Raw genomic sequence first — 12,069 nt, 5'->3', positions numbered from 1 at the left:
ACTTCAAGAAGGACGGCAAGGGAGTTGCCGCGCCCGGCAAGCAAGCTGCCGGGAAGAAATCAAAGAATGGACCCAAGCCTGAGACGGAGTGCTTTTATTGCAAAGGGAAGGGTCACTGGAAACGGAACTGCCCCAAATACTTAGCGGACAAGAAGGTCGGCAACACCAAAGGTATATTTGATATACATGTAATTGATGTGTACCTTACCAGTACTCGTAGTAACTCCTGGGTATTTGATACCGGTGCCGTTGCTCATATTTGTAACTCACAGCAGGAGCTGCGGAATAAACGGAGACTGGCGAAGGACGAGGTGACGATGCGCGTCGAGAATGGTTCCAAGGTCGATGTGATCGCCGTCGGCACGCTACCTCTACATTTACCTACAGGATTAGTTTTGAACCTCAATAATTGTTATTTAGTGCCAAGTTTGAGCATGAACATTGTATCAGGATCTCGTTTAATTCAAGATGGCTACTCATTTAAATCCGAGAATAATGGTTGTTCTATTTATATGAGAGATATGTTTTATGGTCATGCTCCGATGGTGAATGGTTTATTCTTTATGAATCTCGAGCGTAATGCTACACATATTCATAGTGTAAGTACCAAAAGATGTAAGATTGATAATGATAGTCCCACATACTTGTGGCACTGCCGCCTTGGTCACATAGGTGTCAAACGCATGAAGAAGCTCCATGCAGATGGACTTTTAGAGTCTCTTGATTATGAATCATTTGACATGTGCGAACCATGCCTCATGGGTAAAATGACCAAGACTCCGTTCTCAGGAACAATGGAGCGAGCAACCAACTTATTGGAAATCATACATACTGATGTGTGCGGTCCAATGAGTGTTGAGGCTCGCGGTGGCTATCATTATGTTCTCACCCTCACTGATGACTTGAGTAGATATGGGTATGTCTACTTAATGAAACACAAGTCTGAGACCTTTGAAAAGTTCAAGGAATTTCAGAGTGAGGTTGAAAATCAACGTGACAGGAAAATCAAGTTCCTGCGATCAGATCGTGGAGGAGAATACTTGAGTCACGAGTTTGGTACACACTTAAGAAAATGTGGAATAGTTTCACAACTCACGCCGCCTGGAACACCTCAGCGAAATGGTGTGTCCGAACGTCGTAATCGCACTCTATTAGATATGGTGCGATCTATGATGTCTCTTGCCGATTTACCACTATCTTTTTGGGGCTATGCTTTAGAGACTGCCGCATTCACTTTAAATAGGGCACCGTCGAAATCCGTTGAGACGATGCCGTTTGAATTATGGTTTGGGAAGAAACCTAAGCTGTCTTTTATAAAAGTTTGGGGATGCCATGCTTATGTCAGGAAACTTCAACCTGAAAAGCTCGAACCCAAATTGGAAAAATGCGTCTTCATAGGATACCCTAAAGAAACTATTGGGTATATCTTCTACCTCAGATCCGAAGGCAAGATCTTTGTTGCCAAGAATGGGCCTTTTCTAGAGAAAGAGTTTCTCTCGAAAGAAGTAAGTGGGAGGAAAGTAGAGCTTGATGAAGTATTACCTCTTGAACCGGAAAATGGCGCAACTCAAGAAAATGTTCCTGAGGTGCCTGCACCGACTAGAGAGGAAGTTATTGATGATGATCAAGATACTTCTGATCAAGCTCCTACTGAAATTCGAAGGTCCACAAGGACACGTTCCGCACCAGAGTGGTACGGCAACCCTGTCTTGGAAATCATGTTGTTAGACAACGGTGAACCTTCGAACTATGAAGGAGCGATGGCGGGCCTGGATTCCAACAAATGGCTAGAAGCCATGAAATCCGAGATAGGATCCATGTATGAAAACGAAGTATGGACTTTGACTGACTTGCCCGTTGAACGGCGAGCCATAGAAAATAAATGGATCTTTAAGAAGAAGACAGACGCGGATGGTAATGTGACCATCTATAAAGCTCGGCTTGTCGCTAAGGGTTATCGACAAGTTCAAGGGGTTGACTACGATGAGACTTTCTCACCGGTAGCGAAGCTGAAGTCCGTCCGAATCATGTTAGCAATTGCCGCATACTATGATTATGAGATATGGCAAATGGACGTCAAAACGGCATTCCTTAACGGTTATCTTAAGGAAGAACTGTATATGATGCAGCCGGAAGGTTTTGTCGACCCTGAGAATGCTGACAAGGTATGCAAGCTCCAGCGATCCATTGATGGGCTGGTGCAAGCATCTCGGAGTTGGAACATTCGCTTTGATGAGATGATCAAAGCGTTTGGGTTTATGCAGACTTATGGAGAAGCCTGTGTTTACAAGAAAGTGAGTGGGAGCTCTGTAGCATTTCTCATATTATATGTAGATGACATACTTTTGATGGGAAATGATATAGAACTTTTGGACAGCATTAAGGCCTACTTGAATAAGAGTTTTTCAATGAAGGACCTTGGAGAAGCTGCTTATATATTAGGCATCAAGATCTATAGGGATAGATCGAGACGCCTCATAGGTCTTTCACAAAGCACATACCTTGATAAGATTTTGAAGAAGTTCAAAATGGATCAGTCCAAGAAAGGGTTCTTGCCTGTTTTGCAAGGTGTGAGATTGAGCTCGGCTCAATGCCCGACCACGACAAAAGATAAAGAAGAGATGAGTGTCATCCCCTATGCTTCAGCCATAGGATCTATTATGTATGCCATGCTGTGTACCAGACCTGATGTAAACCTTGCTGTAAGTTTGGTAGGAAGGTACCAAAGTAATCCCGACAAGGAACACTGGACAGTGGTCAAGAATATCCTGAAGTACCTGAAAATGACAAAGGGCATGTTTCTCGTTTATGGAGGTGACGAAGAGCTTGTCGTAAAGGGTTACGTCGACGCTAGCTTCGACACAGATCTGGATGACTCTAAGTCACAAACCGGATACGTGTATATGTTGAATGGTGGAGCAGTGAGCTGGTGCAGCTGCAAGCAGAGCGTCGTGGCGGGATCTACATGTGAAGTGGAGTACATGGCAGCCTCGGAGGCAGCACATGAAGCAATATGGGTGAAGGAGTTCATCACGGACCTAGGAGTCATACCCAATGCGTCGGGGACAATCAAACTCTTCCGTGACAACACTGGAGCTATTGCACTTGCCAAGGAGCCCAGGTTTCACAAGAAGACAAGGCACATCAAGCGTCGCTTCAACTCCATTCGTGAAAATGTTCAAGATGGATACATAGAGATTTGTAAAGTACATACGGACCTGAATGTAGCAGATCCGTTGACTAAACCTCTCCCTAGGGCAAAACATGAGCAACACCAGAATTCCATGGGTGTTCGATTCATAACAATGTAACTAGATTATTGACTCTAGTGCAAGTGGGATACTGTTGGAAATATGCCCTAGAGGCAATAATAAGAGTATTATTATTATATTTCTTTGTTCATGATAATTGTCTTTATTCATGCTATAACTGTATTATCCGGAAATCGTAATACACGTGTGAATAATAGACACCAACATGTCCCTAGTAAGCCTCTAGTTGACTAGCTCGTTGATCAACAGATAGTCATGGTTTCCTGACTATGGACATTGGATGTTATTGATAACGGGATCACATCATTAGGAGAATGATGTGATGGACAAGACCCAATCCTAAACATAGCACAAGATCGTATAGTTCGTTTGCTAGAGTTTTCCAATGTCAAGTATCTTTTCCTTTGACCATGAGATCGTGTAACTCCCGGATACCGTAGGAGTGCTTTGGGTGTACCAAACGTCACAACGTAACTGGGTGACTATAAAGGTGCACTACAGGTATCTCCGAAAGTGTCTGTTGGGTTGACACGGATCAAGACTGGGATTTGTCACTCCGTGAGACGGAAAGGTATCACTGGGCCCACTCGGTAATGCATCATCATAATGAGCTCAAAGTGACCAAGTGTCTGGTCACTGGATCATGCATTACGGTACGAGTAAAGTGACTTGCCGGTAACGAGATTGAACGAGGTATTGGGATACCGACGATCGAATCTCGGGCAAGTAACATACCGATTGACAAAGGGAATTGCATACGGGGTTGCTTGAATCCTCGACATCGTGGTTCATCCGATGAGATCATCGTGGAGTATGTGGGAGCCAACATGGGTATCCAGATCCCGCTGTTGGTTATTGACCGGAGAGTCGTCTCGGTCATGTCTACATATCTCCCGAACCCGTAGGGTCTACACACTTAAGGTTCGGTGACGCTAGGGTTGTAGGGATATGTATATGCAGTAACCCGAATGTTGTTCGGAGTGCCGTATGAGATCCCGGACGTCACGAGGAGTTCCGGAATGGTCCGGAGGTAAAGATTTATATATGGGAAGTCCTGTTTCGGTCATCGGGACAAGTTTCGGGGTCATCGGTATTGTACTGGGACCACCGGAAGGGTCCCGGGGGTCCACCGGGTGGGGCCACCCATCCCGGGGGGCCACATGGGCTGTAGGGAGTGCACCTTGGCCTGCATGGGCCAAGGGCACCAGCCCCAAGAGGCCCATGCGCCTAGGGTTTCAAAGGGGAAGAGTCCTAGGAGGGGAAGACACCTCCTAGGTGCCTTGGGGGGAGGGAAACCTCCCTTGGCCGCCGCCCCACCCTAGGAGATTGGATCTCCTAGGGCCGGCGCCCCCCCCTTGGCCCTCCTATATATAGTGGGGGAAGGAGGGTTTTCATCCCACGCCTTAGGTTGCCTCCTTCTCCCTCTCCAACATCTCCTCCTCCTCCATAGCGCTTGGCGAAGCCCTGACGGAGTACTGCAGCTCCATCACCACCACGCCGTCATGCTGCTGCTGGAGCCATCTTCCTCGACCTCTCCTTCCCTCTTGCTGGATCAAGAAGAAGGAGACGTTACGCTGACCGTACGTGTGTTGAACGCGGAGGTGCCGTCCGTTCGGTGCTAGGATCTCCGGTGATTTGGATCACGTCGTGTTCCACTACCTCATCCCCGTTCTTTGAACGCTTCCGCTCGCGATCTACAAGGTACGTAGATGCATCTAATCACTCGTTGCTAGATGAACTCCTAGATGGATCTTGGTGAAACCGTAGGAAAATTTTGTTTTTCTGCAACGTTCCCCAATAGTTTGATGGCAAGGTAATTTGTAACGAGCAAGTAACGATAATTGTAACAAGTATGGAGCAAGGTAGCCCAATCCTTTTGAGGCAAAGGACATGCCAAAACGGTTTCTTATAGTGAGCAAAGCGTTCTTGAGGGTACATGGGAATTTCATCTATTTACTTTCATCATATTGGTTTGATTTGTGTTCGCTACTTTGATATGTGGGAGGACCGGTGCTTAGGTGCTGTTCTTACTTTAAAAAACCTACTACTTATGATTAACCCTCCCGCAAGCATCCGCAACTACGAGAAAAGTATTAAGGATAAATCCTAACCATAGCATTAAATTCTAGGATCCAATCAGCCCCTTACGGAATAGTGCATAAACCGGGGTTTAAGTTTCTGTCACTCTCGCAACCCACCATCTATTTACTACTGCACAATGCATTCCCTTAGGCCCAAATATGGTGAAGTGTCATGTAGTCGACATTCACATGACACCACTAGGGGAATCACAACATACATACTATCAAAATATCGAACACATATCAAATTCAGATGATTACTTGTAACATGATTTGTCCCGTGCCCTCAAGAACAAAAGTAACTACTCACAAACAACAAACATGCTCATAATCATAGGGGTATTAATATGCATAATGGATCTGAACATATAATCTTCCACCAAAAAAACCATATAGTAATCAACTACAAGATGTAATCAACACTACTAGTCACCCCTAGCAACAATCTGTAGTTCCTGTAAGAAGATTGAATACAAGAGATGAACTAGGGTTTGAGATGAGATGGTGCTGGTGAAGATGCTGATGGATATTCCCCTCCCCAAGATGGGAGAGTTGTTGGTGATGATGATGATGGCGATTTCCCCCTCCGGGAGGGAAGTTCCCCTGACGGAATCGCTCCGCCGGAGGGCAAAAGTGCTCCTGCCCAAGTTCCGCCTCGAGGCAGCGGTGCCCCGTCCCTAATGTATTATTGTGATTTTTTCTAGGTCAAAACCACTTATATACCAGAAGATGGACACCGGAGGTGGGCATGTTGGGGAATGCAGTAATTTCAAAAAATTTCCTACGCACACACAAGATCCATCTAGGTGATGTATAGCAATGAGAGTGGATATAGTGTTGTCTACGTACCCTATAGACCGTAAGCAGAAGCGTTATGACAACGCGGTTGATGTAGTCGTACGTCTTCATGATCCGACCGATCCTAGCACCGAAGGTACGACACCTCCGCAATCTACACACGTTCAACTCTATGACGTCCCACGAACTCTAGATCCAGCTGAGTGTCGAGGGAGAGTTTCATCAGCACGGCGGCATGATGACGGTGATGATGAAGTTACCGACGCAGGGCTTCGCCTAAGCACGATATGACCGAGGTGGAAATATGTGGAGGGGGCACCGCACACGGCTAAGAGATCAACTTGTGTGTCTATGGGGTGCCCCCTCCCCGTATATAAAGGAGTGGAGGAGGGGAGGGCTGTGCCTCTCTATGACGCGCCCTAGGGGGAGTCCTACTCCCACCGGGAGTAGAATTCCCCCCTTTCCCTAGTAGGAGTAGGAGAGAAGGAAGGGGAGAGAGAAGGAAGGAAGGGGGCCCGCCCCCACCCAATTCGGATTGGGCTAGGGGGACGCGCTCTCCACCTTGGCTTTCCTCTCCTCTATTCCACTAAGGCCCAATAAGGCTCATATAGTCCCCTGGGGGTTCCGGTAACCTCTCGGTACTCCGGTAAATGCCCGAACTCATCCGGAACGAGTCCAAACATAGGCTTCCAATATATCGATCTTTATGTCTCGACCATTCCGAGACTCCTCGCAATGTCCGTAATCATATCCGGGAGTCCGAACTACCTTAGGTACATCAAAACACATAAACTCATAATACCGATCGTGACCGAACATTAAGCGTGTGGACCCTACGGGTTCGAGAACTATGTAGACATAACCGAGATTCATCTCCGGTCAATAATCAATAGCGGAACCTGGATGCTCATATTGGTTCCTACATATTCTACGAAGATCTTTATCGGTCAAACTGCATAACAACATACGTTGTTCCCTTTGTCATCAGTATGTTACTTGCCCGAGGTTCGATCGTCGGTATATCAATACCTAGTTCAATCTCGTTACCGACAAGTCTATTTACTCGTTCCGTAATGCAACATCCCGTAACTAACTCATTAGTCACATTGCTTTCAAGGCTTATAGTGATGTGCATTACCGAGAGGGCCCAGAGATACCTCTCCGATACACGGAGTGACAAATCCTAATCTCGATCTATGCCAACTCAACAAACACCATCGGAGACACCTGTAGAGCATCTTTATAGTCACCCAGTTACATTGTGACATTTGATAGCACACTAAGTGTTCCTCCATTATTCGGGAGTTGCCTATTCCCATAGTCATAGGAACATGTATAAGTTATGGAGAAAGCAATAGCAATAAACTAAACGATCAAAGTGCTAAGCTAATGGATGGGTCAAGCCAATCACATCATTCTCCAATGATGTGATCCTGTTTATTAATTGACAACTCTTTGTCCATGGCTAGGCATACTAGTGACACTTTGTGTGTCTATGTATTCACACATGTAGTAAGTTTCTGGTTGATATGATTCTAGCATGAATAATAAACATTTATCATGATATAAGGAAGTATAAATAACAACTTTATTATTGCCTCTAGGGCATATTTCCTTTAGTCTCCCACTTGCACTAGAGTCAATAATCTAGATTACATTGTAATGATTCTAACACCCATGGAGTCTTGGTGCTGATCATGTTTTGCTCGTGAGAGAGGCTTAGTCAACGGGCCTGCAACATTTAGATTCGTATGTATCTTGCAAATCTCTATGTCTCCCTCCTTGACTTGATCGCAGAAGGAATTGAAGCGTCTCTTCATGTGCTTGGTTCTCTTGTGAAATCGGGATTCCTTTGCCAAGGCAATTGCGCCAGTATTGTCACAAACTATTTTTGTTGGACCCGATGCACTAGGTATGACACCTAGATCGGATATGAACTCCTTCATCCAGACGCCTTCATTCGCTGCTTCTGAAGCAGCTATGTACTCCGCTTCACACGTAGATCCCACCACGACGCTCTGCTTGGAACTGCACCAACTGACAGCTGCACTATTCAATAAAAATATGTATCTGGTTTGTGACTTAGAGTCATCCAGATCAGTGTCAAAGCTTGCATCAACGTAACCATTTACGAGGAGCTCTTTGTCACCTCCATAAATGAGAAACATATCCTTAGTCCTTTTCAGGTATTTCAGGATGTTCTTGACCGCTGTCTAGTGATCCACTCCTGGATTACTTTGGTACCTCCCTGCTAAACTAATGGCAAGGCACACATCAGGTCTAGTACACAACATTGCATACATGATAGAACCTATGGCTGAAGCATAGGGAATGACCTTACATTTCTCTCTATCTTCTGCAGTGGTCGGGCATTGAGTCTGACTCAATTTCACACCTTGTAACACAGGCAAGAACCCTTTTTTCGCCTGATCCATTTTGAACTTCTTCAAAACTTTATCAAGGTATGTGCTTTGTGAATGTCCAATTAAGCGTCTTGATCTATCTCTATAGATCTTGATGCCCAATATATAAGCAGCTTCACCGAGGTCTTTCATTGAAAAATTCTTATTCAATTATCCTTTTATGCTATTCAGGAATTCAGCATCATTTCCGTCCACATATAATATCAGAAATGCTACAGAGCTCCCACTCACTTGTAAATACATGCTTCTCCAAAAGTCTGTATAAAACCATATGCTTTGATCACACTATCAAAGCGTATATTCCAACTCTAAGAGGCTTGCACCAGTCAATAAATGGATCGCTGGAGCTTGCACACTTTGTTAGCACCTTTCAGATCGAAAAAACCTTTTGGTTGCATCATATACAACTCTTCTTTAAGATATCCATTAAGGAATGCAGTTTTGACATCCATTTGCCAAATTTCATAATCATAAAACGCAGAAATTGCTAACATGATTCGGACGGACTTAAGCATCGCTACGGGTGAGAAGGTCTCATCATAGTCAACACCTTGAACTTGTCAAAAACCTTTTGCAACAAGTCGAGCTTGGTAGATAGTAACATTTCCGTCAGCGTCAGTCTTCTTCTTGAAGATCCAATTATTCTCTATGGCCTGCCGATCTTCGGGCAAGTCAACCAAAGTCCACACTTTGTTCTCATGCATGGATCCCATCTCAGATTTCATGGCCTCAAGCCATTTTACGGAATCTTGGCTCATCATCGGTTCTTCATAGTTCGTAAGTTTGTCATGGTCAAGTAACATGACCTCCAGAACATGATTACCATACCACTCTGGTGCTGATCTTACTCTGGTTGACCTATGAGGTCCGGTAATAACCTGATCAGAAGTTTCATGATCATCATCATTAGCTTCCTCACTTACTGGTGTAGGAATCACTGGAACTGATTTCTGTGATGAACTACTTTCCAATAAGGGAGTAGGTATAATTACCTTGTCAAGTTCTACTTTCCGCCCACTCACTTCTTTTGAGAGAAACTCCTTCTCTAGAAAGGATCCATTCTTAGCAACGAATATCTTGCCTTCAGATATGTGATAGAAGGTATACCCAATAGTCTCCTTCGGGTATCCTATGAAGACACATTTCTCTGATTTGGGTCCGAGCTTATCAGGTTGAAGCTTTTTCACATAAGCATCGCAACCCCAAACTATAAGAAACGACAACTTGGGTTTCTTGCCAAACCACAATTCATAAGGTGTCGTCTCAATGTATTTCGATGGTGCCCTATTTAATGTGAATGCAGCCATCTCTAAATCATAACCCCAAAATGATAGCGGTAAATCAGTGAGAGACATCATAGATCGCACCATATCTAATAAAGTGCGGTTACGATGTTCGAACACACCATTACGTTGTGGTGTTCCAGGTGGCATGAGTTGCGAAACTATTCCGCATTGTTTCAAATGAAGACCAAACTCAAAACTCAAATATTCACCTCCATGATCAGATCGTAGAAACTTAATTTTCTTGTTATGATGATTTTCCACTTCACTCTGAAATTCTTTGAACTTTTCAATTGTTTCAGACTTATGTTTCATTAAGTAGATATACCCATATCTGCTCAAATCATCTATGAAGGTAAGAAAATAACGATACCCGCCGCGAGCATCAACACTCATTGGACCGCATACATCAGTATGTATTATTTCCAACAAGTCTGTTTGCTCTCTCCATTGTTCCGGAGAACGGAGTCTTAGTCATCTTGCCCATGAGGCATGGTTCGCAAGCATCAAGTGATTCCCAAAGGCCATCAGCGTGGAGTTTCTTCATGCGCTTTACACCAATATGACCTAAACGGCAGTGCCACAAATAAGTTACACTATCATTATTAAACTTATATCTTTTGGCTTCAATACTATGAACATGTGTATCACTACTATCAAGATTTACTAAAAATAGACCACTCATCAAGGGTCCATGACCATAAAAGATATTACTCATATAAATAGAACAACCATTTTTCTCTGATTTAAATGAATAACCGTCTCGCATCAAACAAGGTCCAGATATAATGTTAATGCTCAACGCTGGCACCAAATAACAATTATTTAGGTCTAATACTAATCCCGAAGGTAGATGTAGAGGTAGCGTGCCGACGGCAGTCACATCGACTTTGGAACTATTTCCCACGCGCATCATCACCTCGTCCTTAGCCAATCTTCGCTTAATCCGTATCCCTTGTTTCAGTTGCAAATATTAGCAACATAACCAGTATCAAATACCCAGGCGCTACTGCGAGCATTAGTAAGGTACACATCAATAACATGTATATCAAATATACCTTTCACTTTGCCATCCTTCTTCTCCGCCAAATACTTGGGGCGGTTCCGCTTCCAGTGACCTATCCCTTCGCAGTAGAAGAACTCAATCTCAGGCTTAGGTCCAGACTTGGGCTTCTTCACTTGAGCAACAACTTGCTTGCCGTTCTTAGAGAAGTTCCCCTTCTTCCCTTTAGCCTTCTTCTTGAAACTGGTGGTCTTGTTGACCATCAACACTTGATGCTCCTTCTTGATTTCTACCTCCGCAGCCTTTAGCATTACGAAGAGCTCAGGAATCATCTTATCCATCCTTTGCATATTATAGTTCATCATGAAGCTCTTGTAGCTTGGTGGCAGTGATTGAAGAACTCTGTCAATGACACTATCAACAGGAAGATTAACTCCCAGCTGAGTCAAGTGGTTGTGGTACCCAGACATTCTGATTATATGTTCACAGATAGAACTATTCTCCTCCATTTTGCATCTGTAGAACTTATTGGAGACTTCATATCTCTCAATCCGGGAATTCGCTTGAAATATTAACTTCAACTCATGGAACATCTCATATGCTCCATGATGTTCAAAACATCATTGAAGTCCTGGTTCTAAGCCGTAAAGCATGGCACACTGAACTATTGAGTAGTCATCAACTTTGCTCTGCCAGGTGTTCATAACATCTGGCGTTGCTCCTGCAGTGGGTTTGTCATCTAGCGGTGCTTCCAGGATGTAATTCTTCTATGGAGCAATGAGGATAATCCTCAAGTTACGGACCCTGTCTGTGTAATTGCTACCATCATCTTTCAACTTAGCTTTCTCTAGGAACACATTAAAATTCAACGGAACAACAACACATGCCATCTATCTACAACAACATAGACATGCAAAATACTATCAGGTACTAAGTTCATGATAAATTAAAGTTCAATTAATCAAATTACTTAAGAACTCCCACTTACATAGACATCCCTCTAATCATCTAAGTGATCAAGTGATCCATATCAACTAAACCATGTCTGATCATCACGTGAGATGGAGTAGTTTTCAATGATGAACATCACTATGTTGATCATATCTACTATATGATTCACACTCGACCTTTCGGTCTCAGTGTTCCGAGGCCATATCTGCATATGCTAGGGTCGTCAAGTTTAACCCGAGTATTCTGCGTGTGCAAAAC

This window comes from Triticum aestivum, chromosome 4A (assembly GCF_018294505.1).
Source record: "Triticum aestivum cultivar Chinese Spring chromosome 4A, IWGSC CS RefSeq v2.1, whole genome shotgun sequence".
Lineage (NCBI taxonomy): Eukaryota > Viridiplantae > Streptophyta > Magnoliopsida > Poales > Poaceae > Triticum > Triticum aestivum.
Note: the sequence above shows the minus strand (reverse complement) of the source record.